General features: G+C 36.9%; 1 long non-coding RNA gene across 1 annotated transcript; it reads right to left on the bottom strand.

Annotated features, from left to right (window-relative positions):
- Positions 1-324: 324 nt before the first annotated feature.
- On the bottom strand, positions 325-1,902 carry LOC140803469 (uncharacterized). Its single transcript, XR_012111885.1, has 3 exons — positions 1,781-1,902; positions 1,638-1,685; positions 325-548 (listed from the first exon to the last, which is right to left on the bottom strand). It is a non-coding gene; the product is annotated as an uncharacterized lncRNA (long non-coding RNA).
- Positions 1,903-22,207: the final 20,305 nt, after the last annotated feature.

Raw genomic sequence — 22,207 nt, 5'->3', positions numbered from 1 at the left:
TCAGGTTAAGGAAGTCGCTGGCTTTCTTAGCTCGTACGTCTTTACTGAAATACTTGTTGTAAAACACGGTTTTGAAAGTTCCCCATGTCAGTGGTCCAACCGGTAATGCCACTTTTGCACTTTCCCACCATATTCTTGCATGTTTTGTTAAGAGAAAGATGGCACAAGTCACTTGGTCAGCATAATCCATATGAAGGTAGGAGAAGATGGACTCCAATGACTTAATCCACTCTTCTGCTACTGCTGGATCGGTGCTTCCCATGAATTCCGGAGGATTCAAACGTCGAAACCGATCATATACGTCTGTTTGAACAGGCACATGTCTGTGTACTATGGCTTGAGCTTGTGCCTGTTCATGAGTAGTCCGTTGCATCTCCAGTAGCTGCTGGATTTGTTCACCATGGACCTTTGCTTGTTGTTGGAGTAATTGGGCGAAGTCATCTACAGGTCGTGGCGCACTACCTTCACCTTCGACTGCTGGGGCCTTGCCCTTAGATGACTCTCCCTCATGTACTTTACGTTTCGGTGGCATCGTTGCTTATCTTAACCTACATGTAGGTCACGTAGAAACACATAACCTAGCATAAACTATGGAAGACAAAGATACTTAATTGCCAAGTTCTCCATATGGATGAAGTGCAGTGTCTTCCCTGTCAAAGAACCGTGGGCTCTGATACCATTTAAATTGTCACACCCTTACTCTATACTTAGCATAATCACTATAATCAAAATAGGGTTTGAATGATATAACTATAGTATAAAGAAACTCAAACAAGGGAACATCCATTTGAGGGTTTATAAAAATTTTGGCATGATGTCCCTACATTTTGTTTAAACTAAAAACTCAAGCAATACTATATAAACAACAATATTCATATATATATAAAAACCTATTTCATCTACACAAACGTATTCTGCTTCATTCTACCCATAGACCTAAAAATTGTAAAACGTGTTTCAAACCCTGACATTGTAAAACTTATAATACATATGCGGAAGCTATACAATAAGAATCCCGGTTCTTGTCGAGGTGAGACACGTCACAACCATCCCTTGGTGAACCGGCATCCTATGCATCTTCACTACCTGATCCTGTAATACATGAGCTACGTGAGTTTATAAAACTCAATAAGTTGGCACTTATATGTATCAATATGCATCAAAGGAACATATATATCAAGTCGTGACAACAATGAAATTTAAACCATGTCATATCATATCATATATTCATGTTCATGTTTGTACTTGAGCCTCATTAGTTGACCTGTACTACCGTGCTTGCTTTATTATATAGCTACTACTGTGTTGGACGTCAGGGAGCAACCTTTGGCAACCCCACGCCCCATGAACATATATTGGCCAATAGCTTTGGTGGACTTAAAACCACCCATGATGTCAACAAGCTCTATATCATGTAAATCAATCATTTTCTTTTCATGTTCATGTTCTTGTTCATGACATAGCACCCATCATCAATATTCATGAGTTCCTTACATATTTAATACATAACAATGGAATATGGTGCTATGTTTTCATCAATAAACATACTAACAATGTACATTATATCAATAGACAATGAGATGCATTTGAAATTCATAATATTACTCATGTATTACTTCAAGAACATGCCAACTTACAGTCCATGTGTACGAATACTGGTTTGAGACGATGTTCTCGCTCCTATACTGTCAAATACATCAATAATTTAATTACTATGTCTATACTAGTGAAAGTTACACCTCTACACAAAGAACAACTAAAAGTGAAGAAAACTTACAACCTTAGGAAGTTCTTGTGATGGAGAACTTAATTCTAACTTCAAAATGATGAAAGGAATGAAGAAGAGAGCTTTTGGGAGAAAGTTTTCTAGGTTTGCTTCGTGTTTTTGCTGAGGAAGAAGATAGGAATGGTAAAAGTGCTTAGAAAAGTCAAAACTTATCCTTTTATACAGCAGGTTTGCTAGGGCGGACGCTTTTTACCGCTAGGGCGAGTAAATCTCGGTCCTACACATTTTATTTCTGCACAGGTTCGCTAGGGCAGACACTTTTGACCGCTAGGGCGAGCAATTTTCGGCCCTATACATTTTATTTCTGCACAGGCTCGCTAGGGCGGACATTTTTGACCGCTAGGGCGAGCCAGTTTCGGCTCTGCACACTGATTCATCAGAAATCGCTCCAGAAACGGCTCTTCCCTTCATAATCTGGAAAAGTCGTAAACTACAAAGTTGTAGCCCTATGTCTTGGCTTTAAGCTCGTCAAATTTCAGGTCATTTGGAGGTCTAGTAAAAAGTTATGCCCATTCTCCTAACATGTGTCAGTGAAGGAATGACGGTATACACAACACACTTCGGGGCGCTTTTGGCTTGTCTTCCACAATGATTTGGACAAAACTCAAAACTTGAAAGTTGTAGCATTATATCTTAACTTTCTAATGGTTATAGCCTCACTCAATTTGGATCAATATTCAAATCATTATGCTAAAACCCGTACGAACTACCATATCTACATCTCATTTCCTACAACTTCTATTACACTATTTCTATGTACACCTCTTACTATCACTATTTTAACACATATTCATTCTCAATGCACCATAAACAATATAAAAGTCATGTTCAATCTCAATATTGATAACTCAATCATCACATGAAATCTAATCATCTAAATAACTACATAGTAAACGACATAAACATATTACTAATCATTTGTACGAGTAACCGGGCATTACCGTTAGTCAATTGGAAGAGCTAGTAGTCGTGAAAACTATTTTGGTGTTAAAAATTGAGTTTATTGGTGCACTGCGTTACGTCTGGTGCGTCGTTTCTTTGAGAACGTTTGGGGCGTTTTTTTGGAGTCGAGTCGGTGTCTTAGTGTCCTAGGATGGGTCTCGAGGCGTTGTTCACTGTCAGTGTAATCGAATTTGGGGAGAATAAGTTTATAAATCGCGGAGCACAGTACACTCGACGCCCGAGCGATAATTTCTTACCGCCCGAGCGCCACCTTCACTGTCGAGAGTTTTATTTTGTAAGCTCGGAGCCCGAGCGGTAATTTCTTACCGCCCGAGCGCCATCTTTTCTGTCCGAGAGTAGTGTCCAGTAGACCTGGCGCTCGAGCGGTAATATATTACCGCCCGAGCGCGGCCCATTCTGTGAGGGTGTTTGGTTTTCCACCTCTTTTCAAGTTCTAATAGTGAGTTCATGTCTGTTATTGTTGGGAAATGTTCACCCAGCACTTTAGGTATTGTTCGGTGTTCCATGTCATGGTTAGTATTATTAAACGAGGTCAAGTCCCGAGTGATCTTGAATGTCATAAGCTATTTATGCACTTCGGTGGTGAGCTCGGTACCTACGTCTAAGTTATGCAAGTTAATTGTTGAAATTCATGTTAGTATGTTGCAGAAGTGGCCCCAAGCGAGCGAAATCTAACGAATCCCTCAACGCAAAGTAAGTATATTAACGTTCAAAGAAAATATTTTTAATTTTTTGAGGTATGTTAAATGTCTTGTGACCAAATTTATGTATGGGATTGGAAAGCGGTAAAGCATGACCAGGGACCAATCCACCTCCTTAAATCATGAACGGGTTTAGATCGGGATTGGAAAGCGTTAAAGCCTGAACGGGGACCAATCCACCAGTTAAAGTATGAACGGGGATCTCATGTATGTGGCAGTGGATCTTTCCTGTCAGCCCAGTACTGTAGTTTAGTCTGATCATGCGATTTATGTTATGAGTCACTTTCTTTGAAACATGCCTCTACGCAAAATGATGAATTTATGTATGTACAAGTATGCAAGCATGTTTTGAGAAGTTTTCACGTTATGGCACGTCTATGTTATGTATGTATGTTCAAGCTTATTTGCAAGTTCAAGTTTCCGTATGTACATTCTATTTTGAAGTTGCATGTGGTTTTATTACGTATTACTCGTTACTTTCAGTTTATACGTGTTGAGTCTTTAGACTCACTAGACTTGATCGATGCAGGTGAGGATGCATGTAAGGAGACGAGGGGTGCGTACCAGTGAGCTGGCTTGGACTGAGCGGGAGGCTAAACCCAAGGACCGCCATGTTTTAAGTTTTTATGAATGTCCAACATACTCTGATTTCATGTTACGGGTTATGAGAATTTAAACAAATACTTTTGGAAACTTTACTTTGAGAGTTGTTATGCAACTACGTTGAGATGAACAGTTTGTTTCATCGAATTTTGAGAGTTTATTTCTTATTCAAGAAATTTTAAATTTTTCTGCAAATTTTAAGTAGTAAAAAGTATGGTACGTTACAAGTTAGGTCAGCAACTGAGTGATCAGTTATAAGCTGAATCATTTCAGTTAAAGACCAACTGAGTATTGTCTTCCCAGTTAACCGTTTATATTCTATATTCCCCCTCAATAAATGCATATAGATAAAAGAAAGGGTAGAAGAAACTTAGTCTGAATAAGTTAAGTCCATTTTGGTAACTAATGTCTCTTCGTCTTCCTCTTGTCTCTTTAAGAACTGTCTATAAATAAGACTATTTTCATTAGATAATAACAATTAAAAATCGATGGATAGTTCAAGTACTTCCAACGTCCCTCATCCTGTATTAACACCTCGCCGTTTGGATAAACTAAAGAATTCTCTAGAAAAAATCGTTTTTTCAAAGGTGATGTCCGCTTGGACCAAAGACTCTAAACGATTCAACGCGATGGATTAGTTGCTATTGCCAAGCAGAGAACAACTGCAAGAAAGTATAAAAGGCGTGCTGAAGTCAACCATACTTCAGAGCTTGTCACTGATGATGTTCTTATTCATCTGATGCTTATGAATGAATAAAATGTGCTGGAAAGTATTTCTTCTTCAGAAGACTTCAGGAGAATTAACAGTCATGAATTGACTAACTGGTTTTCCCTTTGGCAAGATGCCTCTGAACATGAGATGAATCATGTAACCTGGTTAAGATTTTATCAATAAATTTGTTATTTCGATTCTATGTTCTTTCCTTATCTGCATATGGACTTATATCAGTTGACAAATAATTAACTAACTGACAATGACTAATTGAACAGTTATTAATTTATATTTGACTAACTGAATAAAAATAACAACCGACATGTTATCATTAAAAATTGATATAATAAAGATAAATAAATTAAACCAAGAATATTTCGAAAATGAGAAAACTTAGTCTCTGGTAATGGTTTGGTGAAGATGTCACCTGCTTGTTGTTCAGTTGATATATATTCCAGCCTTATTGATTTCTTCAAAGCATGATCTCCGATGAAATGATGTCTGGCATCAATATGCTTGGTCCTGGAGTGAAGAACATAATTGTATGTAATTGCAATTGTGCTTGTATTATCACAAAATATTGGTGATTCTTTTGCAACGACTCCATAGTCCTTTAGTTGTTGCTGAATCCAGATCAATTGTGCACAGCAGCTTCCAGCAGCAAGATATTCTGCTTCAGTTGTGGAAGTTGCTATTGATGTTTGCTTCTTGCTGAACCAAGAGATCAGTCTGCCTCCTAGAAACTGACATGATCCACTGGTGCTCTTACGATCTAGCTTACATCCTGCATAATCTGCATCTGAATATCCAACTAAATTGAAAGAAGAATCCTTAGCATACCATAAGCCCACATTTTTTCTGCCTTTAAGATATTTTAAAATGCGTTTGGCAGCTGAAAAATGCATTTTCTTAGGATCTGCCTGAAATCTAGCACACATGCAAACAACAAATACAATATCAGGACGACTAGCAGTTAGGTACAATAATTAACCTATTAATCCTCTGTAAAGTGTCATCTCAACTGATATTCCCCCTTGATCATTGTCTAGTTTAATTGATGAACTCATGAGAGTACTTGCGGCTGATCATGTTTCCATGCCAAATTTCGTAAGCAATTCCTTAGTATATTTGGTCTGACTGATAAAAATAGCAGTATCCAGTTGCTTCACTTGCAGACCGAGGAAAAATGTCAGTTCACCCATGATACTCATCTTGAATTTTTCTTGCATTAGTTTGCCAGATTTCTCACATAATTTGGGGTCAGTTGACCCAAAAATAATATCATCAACATATATTTGCACAAGTAAAATATGATAATTCTTTGTGAATTTGAACAGAGTCTTATCAATTGATCCAACAGTAAAATCATGATCAGTTAGGAATTTTGAAAGAGTTTCATACCAAGCTCTTAGAGCTTGTTTAAGACCATATAAGGCTTTGTTCAAATGCTAGACATGATCAGGAAGAGAGTGATTAACAAAACCTGTTGGTTGTTCAACATATACTTCTTCCTGCAACTAACCATTCAGAAATGTAATCTTCACATCCATCTGATAGAATTTAAAATTCTTGAAAGATGCGTACGCAAGGAACATTCTAATTGCTTCCAGTCTTGTAAATGGTGCATAAGTGTCATCGTAATCTATTCCTTCTTCTTGCCTATATCATTGTGGTTCGAGTCTTGCTTTGTTGCACACAACTGAACCATCTTCGTTCAGTTTGTTTCTGTATACCCACTTTGTACCTATAATGGTTTTAGAAACTGGTCTTGGAACTAAGTTCAAGACATTGTTATGAATAAACTGATTTAACTCTTCTTCATTGCATTTATCCAGTTAGGATCAACAAGAGCTTCATCAATTTTCTCAAGTTACAGTTGGGAAACGAAATCAGAATGAAAAAAATAAATTAAACATTTGATTCTGAGTTCTTACCAGATCAGATGGATAACCTATCACAAATTCTGGTGGATGTGATTTCTTCCATCTGTATTCTGTATTTGTTGCATCCATCTCAGCGACTGCTTCAGTTGGCAACTGAATATTTTCTTCAGTTTCGGTTGCTGCTGTATCAGTTGGTAACTGATAGTTATCATTTTGCTCCACCAACTGATTATCAGGAACATTTTCTTGTTCAACTGATTGATCAAGCACTTCCGGTTCTAGTGTTTGAAGGATATTTCGATTGATATGATTCTCTTCTTCATTATCATCCTCCAAACTGATATCTATAAAGCGATCAACTAGCTCAACTGGATCAGTTGGCTTATCAGGTAGCACAGATTCATCAAAGACAACATGAATAGACTCTTCTACATTTAAAGTGCATTTGTTAAAAACTATGTAAGCTTTACTAACTGAAGAATATCCCAAAAATATTCCCTCTGCAGATTTAGCATCAAAAGCTTTAAAATTATTTTTGCCATTGTCAAGAATAAAACATCTACAGACGAATATTTTGAAATAAGAAACCATACTTTTGCGTCCATTCCAGATCTCATATGGTGTTTTCACATTATTCTTATCAATCATTGATCTATTCTGAGTATAACACGCAGTTTTTACTGCTTCAGCCCAAAACCTTTGATAAATACCAGAATTAGCAAGCATAGTTCTAGCATCTTCTTTAAGGGTCCGATTTCTTCTCTCAGCTACATCGTTTTTCTGAGGAGTTCTTGCTGTAGAAAGCTCATGCTTGATTCCAGTATTTTCAAAAAAATTGTGAAAGATTTTGATTGATGAATTCGGTCCCTCGATCAGACCTTATTCGATCATTCCCAACTGATTTTTCATTTAATAATCTTTTGAAAAGTTTAATCGGTTTGGTCTTTGGATTTGAGAAAAATAACCCAAGTAAATCTTAAGAAATCATCAACGACTACTAAGATGTATTTCATTCCCCCTAAGTTCATGACTGGTATAGAACCAAAAAGATCCATATGTAATAGTTCTAAGTATTGGGAAGATGATTTACAACCCTTGTTTTTAAATGAAGATCTTACTTGCTTACCAAAATGACATGCTGAACAAATTTTATCTTTAGAAAAATCTATTTTGGGCAAACCAGTTACTCAGATAGGCAATAGATTTAAAGTTTAGGTGGTTCAATCTCTTATGCCACAACCAGGTTTTTGAAGATTTGGAAGCTTTAAGACAAACTGGTGTATAAGGTTGATCAGTCCAACTGACTTTGTAGGTATTCCCATAACGATTGCCAGTTAGGATGACCTCATCAGTTGAGTCTCTAATGAACAAGTGTGTCTGTCGAACTGGATTAAGAATTTATTGTCGCATAACTGAATGATTATAATCAAGTTTTACTTCAAATTCTCAACTAATAAAACATCTTTAGTTGTAAAGTTACCATGGATAAGCTTACTCTTACCCGCAGTTTTACCTTTGGAGTTGTCTACAAAATTGATGTTTGGACCAGTGTATTTGATCAGTTTGGATAGCAAACTTGCATCCCCTGTCATATGACGCGAGCATCCAATGTCCAGATACGAGCTTGATTCTTTGTTTTCACCCGTCACCTGCAATCACACACAATCTATAATTTTGGTACCCACAACTATTTGGGTCCTAAATTGATTAGTCTTTTAGGAACCCAGGCTTGGACTAGTCTAAATGACTTTCCAGTTGCTGTGTTCCAGATAGTTTTTATCGGCTTGTGTGTGCTTGATGTGTAGTATGCAGATGAAGCAATATGATTTTTAACCTCCTTCAACTGGTTATTCAGCCGATATCTTTTCTGAACTAGCTTGCTGTTATAGTACTTGGAGTAGCCATTTTAATAGTTCAAGTATTTATTACTAAACCTTTTTGACGGCACACTTTGTGGGTCAGTTGAAATTTTTGGGCTATAACCAATACCATACCTTCTAGTCGTGTCCTTATTTTTAATAGGTTATATAATGGTTTGCTTGGCTCTGGTTGTCTTGTACCATAAATGATTTTACAAAGTGAATGTATTACCCTTTGTTCATGTTCAGTTTCGGCTGAGTATCACTGGTGGAATTTTCATCTTGGTTGCTGAATCCTAAACAAGTTTTAACAGTAACTGATTTTTGTTTATCTTGTATTTCAGCTAATGCAACAGATGATTTTTTCCATGCTTTAATAAGCTCAGTTTGCTTTGAATTTACAAGCATCAACTGCTGGATCATTGATTGATTCTTGCTTATTTCAGCATCGAGCTTAGCAATCTCCCCTTTAAGACTCAACAGATCAACTGATTCATCAGTTTCAGTTTTATTGTCTTTGTGATCAATTTGCTTTGCTCTGGCCTTCTCAAAAGATAGGGCAAGCTTTTGTACTCATTCACCATGTCTTGAAGTGTAGAAATGAGTTCATCTCTTGTGAAATCAGTTGAGCTAAAGTCAAATACATGTTGATTGATTGACTCCAGTTCTGTGTCATCAACCATTAGACACTTGACTTCGTCATCATCATCACTAGAGCAGCTCAAGCTCTCAGATTCCGAATCATCGCTGTCCGATTTAGCCATCTTGACTTGCTTTCCTCAGCTAGAATCACCTCATGCTTATTTCTGTAAGATTTCTTGTCATCTTTCGATCTTCTCTTGTGATCATAGGATTTCTTTCTCTTTTCAGTTGAGCCTCAACTGTCCTTCTTAGACTTGGGATAGTCAGCAATGAAATGACCAGTTTTGCCACAGTTGTAGCACGCATTAGGTTCTTCTTGGGAGTGATTTTTCTGATATTGTCTTTTGGAAATTTCATTGATTTCTTCTCATGAATCTTCCAAACTTTTTTGGGAAATAATGACATAGCGTCATTAATTAACTGATCAGCAGATTTGTCAACTGAACTAGTTGGTTCCAGTTTGACAGCAGTTAAGGCAGTTGTAGTAGCTATTGTAGAAGGTTCCCCTTCTCTAGTTTGCAACTCAAACTCGTAGGCTTTTAAGTCAGCATATAAGTCATGAAGTTCGACTTTGTTCAGGTCCTTCGATTCTTGCATTGCCATGGTCTTAACATCCCATTTCTTAGGAAGACCTCTGACAACTTTCAGTGCCACCTCTTTATTCGAATACACCTTTCTGAGTGCATTCAGTTCATTTACTATGCTGTTGATTCTCTAATTATATTCATGCATGGATTCTCCACTCTTCGTCTTGATATTGGAAAACTTTTGAATAGCAACAAATAGCTTGTTCTCTTTGGTTTTCTCATTGCCTTCACAAAGTTGAATCAGCTTCTCCCAAATTTCCTTGGCAGTTTTGCACATTTTTATCTTGCAGGAAGTGATTTTATCCAGCGTTTTGTATAAGATGTATTTAGGCACGTTGTCCAAGTTGGCTTTTCTCTTGTCTTCAGCTGTCCATTCATCTCGGGGTTTTTCAATATGATGTGGTGCTCCATCAGCTATGGCAACAATTTTGTTTGCCTTTAATATCTTCATGGATCCTTCTGCGATAACGTACCACATGTCATCGTCTTGTGCAACTAGATGAGCCTGCAATTTGATTTTCCAATCATCAAAGTCTTCTCTGGAGAACATTGGAATTTTGTTGAATGAAGACATATTGATCAGTTTGTATATAGAAATATTCATGAACATGATTCAACTGCTCTGATACCACTTGATAGGATCAGTTTAAAGGTGGAAAAGTGTTTAGAAGGGGGGAGGTTGAATAAAGACTTGCGATTTTCAAAACATTTTCTACTGATGAGTCAGTTTAATGATAAACTGATACTCAGGAATCTTTTAAGTCAATATCAATCAGTTAACAAATAGTGTGCGGAAACAAACTGAGTGATAGACAGAATATAAACTGAAAAAAAAAGACACAAGATTTTATGGATATTCGGAGATTTCAAACACTCCTACGTCACCCCTTCTATCTCAAGGATATGATATACACTAAAAAACTTTGATTGATACAAATGGTTGTACTGACATACTTCAGTTTTGGACTTAATAATTTCAAACTGTAACTCTTAGTTACAAACTTGTTTACAGTACTCAATAGAACTAAAGTAATCTACCACAATTGATCTCTTCAAGATCGAGTGTTACAGTTTGTGTTGAAAGCTCGAAGTATAGCCTGAAAGCTATGAATGTATACAATAAGTGTGAGCTTCAAAGTTTGTAAAAATTTCAGCATAGTAGCTGAATCGATAGATGTTCTGAGTTCAAGGATTCAAAAGTTCAAGAGTTCTTCAGTTTCTCTTCTCTGCTATTATATGCTTCCCTCCAACGGTAATATTAAATAAAATTTGAACTCTTCTATCTGTTGTATGCCACGTCAACATTCTTCTGACAGTTGTACACTGTAGTTTTTCTGAAATGTGGCGATCACACTACTTGTTGCAGTCAAATTTTGTCGGTTGAATTTCTTAACTGATGGCGTGTATAGATAAGGGATCAGGTGACAGATTGTAGTCGATAAACTCAAAACTGTTTGTAGTAACTTATCAATTCCAACTGATCAGTCAGTTGTCTGTATAGTTCATTTCAGTTTCTCGTTTGCCTTCTGATAGTTGCATATATTAGATCAGTTTCTATCATTCTTTTAAATCAGTTAGATGCCTAGATTGTTAAACATCTTCAGTTTCCAATAAATTCTTTAATTACTAAACCGTGAAGTGTTTAAATTCCGAGTTACTTCAAAACTCAATATTTTCTTCCCAAAATTCAAACATAAACTTTTCATACCTAAACTACCCTCGTGAGCCATGAATCAACCCTTGTGGCCCATGGTTCTAACCACTTCTCCCCCCCTAGCCATGTTCGAACCCTAGCCTACATTTATTAAGCCACTCACCACTTGCATCGAGCCATGGCCAAGCCACCTTGGCCCAGACTAGACTCCGCCCTCCTGAAACCTCCTGGACCAGCATACCAGCCCCAGTCCATGCATGAAGCCTGCCCTTGCGCATGAACCCGAGCCACGCCCTTCCTTGATTTCCTAGAATCATAGCCATACAAGGACTCTCCTAATTCTCCAACCAGCGACCCCACACATGCCTAGACATCCTTGGACCACCCTATAGGACCCTCCTGACCGCATCGTGACATCCCTGAGCCACACGTAGCCGCCACCACATTGCACGTCTCTTCCAAGCCCGCGGCCCTTGCACCTAGTGCTTCCTCGTGCAACCAAGATCCATCCCCTTCTTGGACTCTTCCTAGCCCATGAACACCGCCTGCACATGATCGAGACCAAGTCTGGTCGAGCCTTGGTGGAGCCTCACTCATGGTCGAGCCCTTACCCCATGAGAAGACCCATAAACCCTAGATTTTTGGCCCTAACCATGCATGGACCTTCTTCTTCTCGTCTAGCCTTCAACTAGTCCCCAAATGTCCCTTTTTGTCGTCCCTTAGACACTTCCTAATGGCAATGTGTCCTTAGAATTCATAACTTTTTTCAAACAAGTGTAAAATCATCAAAACGTTGAAAATTTTTGTTCTATCGTTAAGCGGTTCATGCTTCAATATTTTTCATGCACACATAAATAAAACAAGCATAATATGATTTGAATGATGCGTCAAAAAAGTTAAAAGCGTGCCTTTGCATTTTAAAATGCTTGAATATACGATCGTTGGCAAGGGGTGCGATGAAGGACGAACGGGCAACGAAAACTCCTTGTTTTCTCCCCTAGGAATTTTCGAATTTTTAATGTGTGGTTTGTGAAACTTGGTTGCTATGAGCTTAGAAAAATCCTAGGATTTCTATTTTATAGATTTAAAATTTGCATGTTAATGGGCTTAGGTTTTGGGCCTTTGGGTTTAGGAGCAATTGTGCCTACTAATCCTAGGTAAAGTAGGCCCAATAACACATATTTAATTGAAAAATAAAAATTTATGAAATTAGTTTTCAAAAATAATAATTTTGGTTCTTTAAAAGTCCTTTGTTTGCCCAAAACCGGCTTTCCGAATAATATCGTGTTCGTCTCGTAAAATAATTTGGACTCTACTATTTTTAGAAAAAATTAATCATATTAATAAGCCTAGAAAATATTTATTGAAAAAAATGTTTTATCTTAGTCGTCGTCGGTCTCTTTCCCAAGCCTATTATCGAATATTCGGATAAAATCTTATTTTCTCATGAAATCATGCAATCTAAACATTTAGTCATGCAATTAGACCTTCAATCATATAATATACGTCAAGTAAGTAATTTAAATCATTTGCATGCAAGTGGTTTACGGGAGTTGGCTTTTTGGACGTTACAATTAAGAAATTAATTAAATTCATAATTAATCTACTAGAAGTCCAACCAATAATTAAAAATATTTGGTGTCACTCGTTCGGGTATCATAAATCCGAAACTTCTCATTCTAGCAAAAGTTTGTTACTGATTAAGTTTGTCCCTTATTATTTATAAATTTGGTGCTTTCCTATTTTGGATTACTAAATCTCAAGTTTCAAATTCCTAAACTTCAAAAAATAGACATCTTATAAAAATAGTCCTCAGTTCTCTTACAATTGTCGTACATCGCGTATTCGACTGTAGAAAGTTTGCATTCCTAACATTCGATTAAATACTTATTAAGTCATACCAATACTTGAACATATCTTTAGACCACATATTTAAATAATTCTAATTAGACTATAAAAAAAAGAAGGCAAAAGACAACGGTGTTCGTAGGTCAAATAAAACCGTTGCTAAAGCCCATGTGGTTAAAGGGTGTGCTCAAAGAAAACGGTGAAAAACCATTGTCGTAGACGTCAAAGACGATGGTGAAAAACCGTTGTCGTAGGTCTTGTAAAACCGTTGTTAAATGCATGTGGTTAAAGAGTGCGCTCAAAGACAACTGTGAAAAACCATTGTCGTAAATGTCTAAAGATGACAATGAAAAACCGTTGTCGTAGTATTGAAAAATTGTTGTTAAACAAAATATTGCGACGGTAAAACCGTCGCTAATTTTATATTATTTCTGTCGCTAATTAGCGACGGTTGTTCACATGATTTCCGTCGCTACTATTTTATGTAAAATAAAAAAAATTGCTTTTATAATTTAATAAATCATTAAAGAGAGAAAAATTAACACTATCTTTTATAATTTAATAACTTACAATCTTACTAAACTAATAATATTTATAATCTTAACATTTAGAATTGAACCGAAATTAAAATCGTAGAAGAAAGAAACATATTGTGGGAAGAAAATGACTGAGGATGCGGATATTTATAGATAATTCCGTCACCATTTGCGACAATTGTTTAAACAAATGCCGCAATTTTTAAATTAGACCGTAATTTAAAAGTACGACGGTTTAATTGAAACCTTCGCTAAATATAGAGACAGTTTTTTAAAATAGTCGCTAATTTTAAATTAGCAACGGTTTTATGAAACCGTCACTATGTCGCTAAATATTGCTACAATTTTATTTGGTTGCGACAACAGTTTTTCAAAAACCCTTGTCGTCGTTCTAATTTTTTTAAAAAATCGGTAAAAACCGTTGTATCTAGAAAAAACACATACATAGACAACGGTTTTTAAAAACCATTGTTGTAGCCTAAAAAAAACGCTCATAGACAACGGTTGTTAAAACCGTTGTTGTAGCCCAAAAAACGCTCTTAGACAACAGGCTTTAAAAACCGTTGTTGTATCCCAAAAAAACACGTTCATAAACAACGGTTTTTAAAAATCGTTGTTAGACGCATCAAAGACAACGGTTTTTGAAAAACCGTTGTCTATAAGCGGAAAAACGAGCAAGGTCCTCGGGTTAGTGCATCATCAGCCCAGTCAGTTCAATCATCCAACCCTCTAGACCTAACAAAAATATCCTCACATGTATCATTCACACCTAGTGAGTCTAATGACGTGGAAAGCATTAACAATAGTAACAAGTAATACGTATATATATCCATGTGCAACAGTGAAAAATGCTTTTAATAAAATAGCTTTAACATGAACATGCATAAACTTAAACATTTTCTTTTGTCATATACTTTCCTTTTCATCATATACATATACATATAAATTTCCTTTGGAGTGAATTTCATTCATTAATTGTGATCATCCTTTCATCCTTCGATCGATTGATCAATTTGAGCTTTAACAATGGTATCAGGCGGCAAGGGAGGGTAACCACTTTTTGGTTATGTGCCTTGGCCTATAGTTGGCGGGGACACGAGCAACCACTTTTCGTTACTGGGCCTTGGCTTATGGAAATTCGGTTTTGGATTCTCATGGGGCTTTGTCCCATAAACGGTTCCACTGGGGCTTTGTCCCTCATGAATCCCCGTTTCTTTACCGTCAAAATCAAGTCACTTCATTCAAAACATTTTCATCGTTTCCATCACTTTATAAAAATACATGCATAAATATCATTTTCTTTTAAACCAAGCATACAACACGTCTTTTAACATTTATCATTTTCTATCATAAAATTCCATAACATTTAAAAATAAACATTTTAACATTCATTACAACATTCATGACACTACCAGGACTCCAAGTATTTTTCAGGTGTAAAATGACTGTTTTACCCCTAAAACCCTAGTTTTCCCATTGTACCCTTGAACCTTAAAACTTCGACACGAATCGATCCAAACTTACCATAACACCTTAAAACACTCCCATAAACATTTTTAGACGTAAAATTAATCCATTGACTAAATTTCATAATTCGTTTAAAAACATGAACCGAAGTCTCGGTTTTAACCTGAATCAACCCGAAACATAACCAAATTTACCAAAATTTAACCATAACTTACTAACACCTAAACAACCTTCAACCCAATTCAAGCCATTTAGAACCCTTGCAAAATCCTCGGAAGCTACTGAAATTTTCTGCACAAATCCCCTAAACCCTAGACTCAACCAATGACATGTTCTTCGATCCTAGCCCTTAACCAACGAGACCAGACCCTAACCGACAATCCTAGGAACATTATTGAACCCTAGGTACCTCTCCTGGACAAACCTAACTAGCCATGCACGATCATGTGAATGGTTTCTCTCCCTTGAGCGCGACCCACGCTTGCACAGCCAAACCATGCGTCCAACACCCTAGCCCTTGAACTAGCCTCCCCTCAACCCATATAGGACCACAAGACCACCTTTTATGACTTCTGGGTGCGCCCCAACCGTAGCCCGCGGCCTGCACCTTTCAAGAGCCCAAAGCCGAACACTAGTTCCCTCAAGACTCAAATTTCGTTCAGCCCTTTCCCTTCCTTTTCCAGCCTTGAACCATGCATCTAAGGGTTCCTAAACCTCCTGTAAATCAAGCCCCTAACATCCCTAACCTGGCAGCCCCTTCCCTTTAACAAGAACCATCAAGAATCATGCAATAAAAATCAAGTTTTCCATGTATATATCATAAAAACGAAAATATTATGATGCTTAATATAATTTTCATGCAAGAACGCATATTAGTACATAAGGCGTGCCTTTGCATGACTCAAGCACGAATATTCAAATTATAGATGCGATGGAACGTTGCCAGAGAGACAAGGAAGATCTTTGCTACGTTTTTCCTTCAAAATTGACGTGAAAAAGCCTTAGATGTGTGGGTGTGGTCTTGTGGCTACTGGGGAGAGAAACCCTAGGTTTCCTAGGTGGTTTTCATGATTTTGAGTGTAGATTTAGGCCTTGGAAATGAAGTTTTTAATATAAATATTATAGTAGGCCATTAGGCACAATAACCTTCGTACAATAAGCCCATTAAACCCATTATAATGTAGGAAAAATGTCTCATTTAAGAAAATTTTCGAATATTTTAATCGAGCTTCTAAAAAGTTCTTGTTTTAGTGAAAAATCGATTACCGGTTTAAATATGACTCAACGAGTAAAAATACTTCAAACAACACCATTTTCGAAAATTACATATTTATTATATCGTATATAAAACCAATTAAAAATAATCATTTAATAAGAACGCCTCTCTCTCGAGCCAAAAATCGCACTTGCTGAACTTAGCAAATAGCTTTTTATCTTGCAATATATATACAGCCGTTCTCAAGTGTTGACTGTGCTCTTCTCTGCTCCTCGAACAAATCAGAATATCATCTATAAAGACAATGATAAACTGATCTAGATACGGCTGAAATATGCGATTCATGAGATCCATGAAGATCGCTGGAGCATTGGTCAACCCGAATGGCATCACCATAAACTCATAGTGTCCATATTGAGTCCTGAAACCATCTTATGAACATCAGACTCCTTTATCTCAAATGATGCTATCCCGAACGAAGATCTATCTTCGTGAAAATCAAAGCTCCCTACAATTGATCAAACCAATCTTCAATTCTGGGTAAAAGATACTTGTTCTTGATGGTGATTTTTTCACCTCTCTATAGTCAATGCAGAGTCACATGCTACTATTTTTCTTCTTCACAAATAATACCGGTGTGCCTCACGGAGAACAACTCGGGCAAATGAAAACCTTGTCCAGCTACTCCTGAATTTGATCATTAATCTCTTTCATCTCGGCTGGTGCTAGAAGATAGGGTTCCTTAGAAATTGGCATTGTACCTGGCATCAACTCAATGAAAATTCTACTTCTCAGTTCGGTGGAATGCTAGAAACGTCCTCAAGAAAGACGCAGGGAAATTATCTGATAAATTCAACATCCTCTAGCTTCTGAATGCCCGTAACAGGTACTGAAATAACACTCACTAGAAAATCTTGGCAGCCACGTCTTATAATTTTCCTCGCACAGATGCACGAAATAATGTGCGGTATTTGCTTGTTCCTTGCTGCCTCAAAGCAAAAGGTTTCCCGCCGGACGGTCAAATAGATAGTGACCTCTGCCGGACTCTATTGAAGCTTCATTCAAAGATAGGCAATCCATACCAAGAATGATGTCAAATCAAGGGATTTGGAGTACGATGAGATCTTCCTGAACCACATTCTTTTTCAAACGAAGCTCGAGATTCTTCACAGTGCTCGTGGTAACCATCTGATCGCTAGAAGGAATAGAAAATCTAAAGCCCAAATCCAAATCTATAATCTTCAGTCATTTGACAAACGTCTCGGATATAAATGAGTGTGTAGCTTCTGAATCTAGCAACACATAGGTAGATACACCTGAAATAAATATCCTTCCCGCAACAAATATACCAACAAATCCATTTGAGTTGAAAATTTAAAGAATTTCTATCATTAATAACCGCAAATTCTCTAGAATTAATACACTTAACCCTTATCATGTCTCGAAAATGCACAAATTGCCCAAAATAATTTTTGAAAACTGCGTTTCAGCCCTCAATTTCTCGATTTTCTTCCATTTTGGCCCTTAAAGTTTCGAAAACTGCCTCTTTGCCCCAAATAAATTTTGAAGTTAATCAATTGATGCCCTAACTTCTCTAAATTTACTGTTTTGGTCCTAAAATTACATAAATTTATGAAACAGTCCCTGATTTTCTATAATTCACAAAACAACCCCTAAAATTCTCAAATTTTGCAATTTAGTCCCTGAATTTTTGAAAATTTGAAATTTCAGCTTTGAGCTTTCGGTCATCTGAGTATTAGTCATTGGATTCTTAAAATTAACATTAGCCCTTGAAATTCTTGACCATGTGCAATTAAATCATTAAACTCTCGATTTTTGCACTTTAGTCCCTCAAATTCTCGATTTATGCAATGCAAACCTCATATTTTCGTTTTCTTCATTTAAGCCCCATAATTCTTAAATTGGTTCAATTCAATGTCATCCCTTAAATACAACTAAACTAGAGCATGCAACCTATTTTCTTCTAGGTTCTTTATTATCCCAACCAATTCCATTAACCAAGTTATCATTGCATGCAATAAAAGCAGTGTAAAAACATTAAGCGACTAGGTTACCTGTAATTAAAGTCGTGTCTGGCTCTGCTTCTGCCTTCTCATCATGCATGACATAAGCTCTGCCAACATTTGGTTCTTTCTTCTTTGGGCAATCAATGACTTTGTGCCCTTTCTCCTTACAAATCAAGCACTTGAATGATCCCCACATGCACTTGCCATAGTGTGGGTGGTTGCACTCTTTTCACAGTGGCTTCTCATCAGATTTTGGGGCGACTCCAAACTATGGTGGCTTCTGCTGCCCTGGCTTCTTCTACTGACCTTGGGGCTTTTGCCGCCCTTGAGCTCTGGGAGGTTCCGTAAACTGCCTCTTGTTTGGCTGAGATTTCTGCTGATTCTGCTACCTCTTGCGCTGCATTTCAAAACCAATATCCTTCGAGGCTTTTTCAGCTTGGAAAGCAAAAGCAGTGGTAGCTGAATAATCTACTAGTCTCATCAACATCACATCACGACTTATAGTGGGTCGAAGGTCATCCAAGAAATGCCTCAGTTTCTCAGCAGCATCTCTGGTGATGTCGGGCACGAAGTAACAAACCTATCCAACTTCTTATGAACTCAACCACAAACATGTCTACCTGACGGAGACTCATAAACTCCCTCTTCAATAGTATTTCGACGTCAGCAGTGAAATATTTCTCATAAAAAATGTCCTTGAATCACTCCCAAGTAAGGGTGGCTAGATTGACATCATGCTCAAATTATTCCCACCAAAGAGAAGCATTATTGGAAACTTAATTTTGGTTGTTTGACAAACTAAGAAACTAATTTATTGGACTAAATTGATCACACTTAAATCAACTGAGTTTCCTAACTGAAGATTAATGCACAGTTTATTGAAGGCAACTGAAACCAGCCGAACTGAACTTACGACGACAACTGACTGATCAGATGGAAACTGATTAGTTGACATATTCAATTGTGAGCTTATCAATTGATCATTCAGCTTTACACGTCATCAGTTGAAAAGGACATTCAACCGACAACAATACAAAGTAGACTGCAACTCATAGTGGAACGCCGCATTTCAGAGTTTACAGTGTACGAATGTCAGAAGAATATTGACGTGGCAATCAACAGATATAAATATTCAAATATTATTTAATGCTACCGTTGAAGAGAAGCCTATAAATATGTGAGAAGAGCAGTTGATAAACAACTCTTATTAACATGATCTATCTATTCTTTCAAGCTTGTTGTTACCCTGCTAAATTTATTACTCTCGTTTGAGAATCAAAAAGCTCACAGTTATCATAACTATTCGTAGCATTTGAGGCTACTTTTCGAGCATATAAGCACGAACTGTTTCATTGTTTACTTGATCTTTGACTAGGTCAGTTGTTGAAGGATCGTTTGCTCAGCATCTTCGGATGCTTCAAACAACATATTTTCCAATGCGCTGCAATATCTCGTGTTCTAAGAATATTAACACCATTGCATTAAATCGAGTTTGGTTTTAAACCAAGCGGAAGAAACTCGAAGTAATCCTTCGTGAAGAAGACTGTTAACTTAGAAAGCATTTTATCTTATGTAAACTGAATAACCGAAAGAAGACAGATTAGTTTTTGCATTATTCAGTTCAGTTATGGTGTCAATTGAACTGACGAATGCAAAAACTAATCTGTCTTCTTTCGGTTATTCAGTTCACATAAGATAAAATGCTTTCTAAGTTAACAGTCTTCTTCATGAAGGATTACTTCGAGTTTCTTCCGCTTGGTTTAAAACCAAACTCGATTTAGTTCATCGGTGTTAATATTCTTAGAACACGAGCTATTGCAGCTCATTGGAGAATATTTTGTTTGAAGCATCCCAAAGATGCTGAGCAAACGATACTTCAATTGGGATCAGAGCAGGTTGTTCTAAGAAGAACATTTGAAGAAAAGTGTGTTTTAAAATGTATTACTTTGAAATAGAGTTAAAAGCTATTTAAAAGTATTAAACTATTTTCAAAACTATTTGAAAATATTTATATGTCTCTCCCTAGTAAAGAGTTGAGAGGATTGGTCCTGCAATTTTTGTTATGGCCACTTCTCCAATTTCTTAATGTTGGAGTTTCTAATCAGGCTGCAGGGGACTGAGGAACATATGCAAAGATGCACAGCTAAATTGCTCACTGAACAAGAAATCAGTTGCAAACCTACCAAGTCAGTTGTTCTTCAGATGAAACTCATCTATGTTGGGATGTTGGTTCATTTAATAACCATCTGAACTCCACGTGAGCCTAGTCAGAGTCTGTTCGACCAGTTGGGTGAGCATAGAGGACAAGTCCAAAGCAGTTTAACTCGTTTCTCTAGCAAATGGAACTCACAACTTATGCAGCAGTTCAAGCTATCAAGACAACTAGCTGATGGTATATCCAGTTCTGTCACAGAAATCGACTGATATCGATGATGTTTAAAATACGCTACTGTTATAGCAATTTTTCTTTTTTCAATTTATGTATACACTCAGATGTAAATTCTTGAAAAAATTATTTAAATAAAACATCATGCTTAATCAGTTGTGTTCCATTGGGATTGAACAGATATTCTCAGTTATCTTGCTTACGATGCTTGAATGATTAATTGAATAATTTAGATATTTATCAAATACGGGTTTTATTTAGTTTCTGAGGGGGAGTTTTCCTTTGTAACAAAATTTAGCTTAAAATCTAGTTACTCTCTCAGTCAACTGAAAAGTTCTGTTTTAAATTTTTTTTAGTAATTCAGTTTTTGAGGGGGAGCCTTTAACAGAGTTCGAATGTACTAACCCTTAAACTGAATTTATCGCGCTTAATTGCTTAAGCTTTGTGACCATAAAAAAAGCGGAGATTGTTGGAACTTCTCAGTTCGCAATCTTAATTTTGATGTTAACAAAACTTATCATCTTATTTCTAACAATTTACCTTAGTGCGTAGAGAGCTAAAACTGAACTAATCAATTTACGAAGTCATAACTGAAGCTATCAAAGATATCAACTAATTGAACCAACTGATTGCCGAGACCAAATCAGTCCAACTGGTTCTTCTATCAAGCAGCTCGGTTAATTGTCCAGTTAATATGTAATTCAGCAGGAAGATCTCAAGAGCCTAGACAGCTGATGTTGTATCCAACTGACGAAGAGCTCAACTGACCAGTTCAAACTGAACAAAGGTGAAATTAGTTCAACTGACGAGTCAACTGATTTCACTAAGCCCAACTGAAGATCAGTCAAGCTGACCAAACTGAAGCATCAGTTAAAAATCTTTCAGTTGCAGATCAAAACAAGCTTACAGTAAAAGGATTCTAACTGTGCGTAAAGGTACAACCCTTTCTCCAGTCAAAGGACAATAATGGTCGTTGAATCAGAGCATTAGAAGACAAAACGCTTCAAAAAGACAGACGAAAAGACGAGACACAAAGTCCAAGAAGCCGATTCAAAATGCAACAGATACAATAAATGATTCTCACTGTATGATCAGTTCTTCCCGCTTATATAAAGAGGTCATCAGTGAAGACTCAATATAGAGAGAACAAGAACGAGAAGAAGAAGAGAGTGGAAAGAGAAAAATAGAGAAGGGCACGCTCAGTTGCAAATCAGCATATAGAAGCATTCAAGCCCAGAGGGAACTCGTTATCATTGTATCTGCTTAGTTTAGAAGCCATTGTCCCTCAGTGTGTGAGAACACTTTTGTTCAGTTCTCACATACACACTCACTCTCAA

Source organism: Primulina eburnea, chromosome 10 (genome assembly GCF_022965805.1).
Source record: "Primulina eburnea isolate SZY01 chromosome 10, ASM2296580v1, whole genome shotgun sequence".
NCBI lineage: Eukaryota > Viridiplantae > Streptophyta > Magnoliopsida > Lamiales > Gesneriaceae > Primulina > Primulina eburnea.
The sequence above is the reverse complement of the archived record's forward strand: the minus strand, read 5'-3'. Positions and strand labels throughout refer to the sequence as shown.